The sequence below is a fragment of the Cervus elaphus genome, chromosome 7 (genome assembly GCF_910594005.1).
Source record: "Cervus elaphus chromosome 7, mCerEla1.1, whole genome shotgun sequence".
NCBI lineage: Eukaryota > Metazoa > Chordata > Mammalia > Artiodactyla > Cervidae > Cervus > Cervus elaphus.
In genome coordinates this window covers 19,799,267-19,800,858 of record NC_057821.1, presented here as the reverse complement: position 1 = coordinate 19,800,858, position 1,592 = coordinate 19,799,267, and the positions used below count along the sequence as shown (strand labels likewise).

General features: G+C 46.7%; 1 non-coding gene across 1 annotated transcript; it reads left to right on the top strand.

Annotated features, from left to right (window-relative positions):
• The first annotated feature begins 939 nt into the window (after positions 1-939).
• On the top strand, positions 940-1,012 carry TRNAG-UCC. The gene has a single exon. It is a non-coding gene; the product is annotated as a tRNA-Gly (tRNA).
• The last annotated feature ends 580 nt before the right edge of the window (positions 1,013-1,592 follow it).

Below are 1,592 nucleotides of genomic sequence, written 5' to 3'. Positions count from 1 at the left end.
ATCAAGGCTAATTTCTATGACAACATAAACTTCACTGTGTCGCCAATAAACTCAAACCCAATGGAACTTGATGCAGCCAGGACTGGAGAATGACAGACGGGCAAGATGTCAGGGCTGGAAATAGAACTCGTTCCGCCAGTCCGTGGTTTGGGAGGGGTACAGAAGGATTTATGTGTGTGTGCATGTGTTTTATTTGCTGTAATAAGTCTAATAAAGTTCCATTAATCAATAAACTGCCTCTTGCAGAGACAGGAATAAAGTGCAAGGCCCTCTGACGTGAGCTTCAGGTAGAACCAGGACTCTCTCCCTCATTTGCACTCCAGCCCACAGTGTCTAAGAACACGGGTCCCCTATCACCTCAAGGCATCTGGGCAGGGTTCTGGGGCAAGAGGGAGAAAGAAAGAAGAAGGAGGGTTGGCTTTCAACGGGGCAAGGCAGAGATTAGCCTGTAGGAAGGCAGCAGCTCTAGGAGGAGATGTCAAAAAACCATCCCAAGCAACTTTCCTGCCCTTTGAGCTAGGTATGTGACTTTGGAAGTGAGGTTTCAGTGGTTCCAAAAAAAACCTTTCTTGAAATGCAAATACAACTGACTCCTCAAAGGTGAGGGTCGGGACATCTTCATCTTATAAAAGAAAGGGAACACAGTGCAGGGGTAAATGGTGTGGGCTCACAGAGAGACTCAGGGCCCATGGGGGTCTTTCTGGGGCATGGCAGGCCTCCAAAGGAGGGGTCTGGAGGGGTGGGTAGAGAAGATCCCAAAGTCCTGCTTTAAAGTTTTACACAGGGTCAGTCATGAGCATAACTCGCGTGACATTCTTTGAACAGGTCTAACCAAGAGCATAAATGTGTCCCAACCACTTGTCAGACTCTGCTGAACGCTGAAGGGTCTCAGGTGTCAGATTATCCCTCACTTTCTCATCGAGACTCCCGTCCAGGACTTCCCTGGCAGTCTAGTGGTTAAGACGCTGCACTTCCAATGCAGGGGGCCCAGGTTCAATCACTGGTTGGGGAACTAAGATTCTGCATGCCCTGGCATGGCCCAAAAAGTAAAAGACTTCAATCCACTTGGTAGCAGTGGTTGAACAATCAATTTTATCTGAGCAATCAGGTAAAATATATCCATACTTTGTCCTAAAAATTTGATATTTTGTTCTGTCATCCCTCGACATTTCTTATAGTGGTGTTTCTTTTGTTAGACATTAAGATTGCACATTTTTATCTTCATGTTGTGTATTTTGATAACATGGGTCTTTAATTATTCTGATATTGAACATGGCTTCTGAAGTGAGACTCATACCACACAGAGATTTTGATACTGCTCACCCAACTCTCTCACCCTAAAGCCTCTGGGAAGTCCTCTTTCCTATCCTATTTATGGATATGTGATCTGGAACACTACAGAATGCCACAAGCCTGGGATGGCCGTATCACCCTCTTTTTCCTTCTTGAGAGCTGTATGCGGGGGCCTGCCTGCTCCCGGGTACCACACTGCAAGGTGGACAAGGTGGACGTGGGGCTGACACTCAAGCTCCGCGGCAGACCCAGAACAGCAAGGAATTAATTACTCATTCTTCCAGATCCAGCTCAAGTGT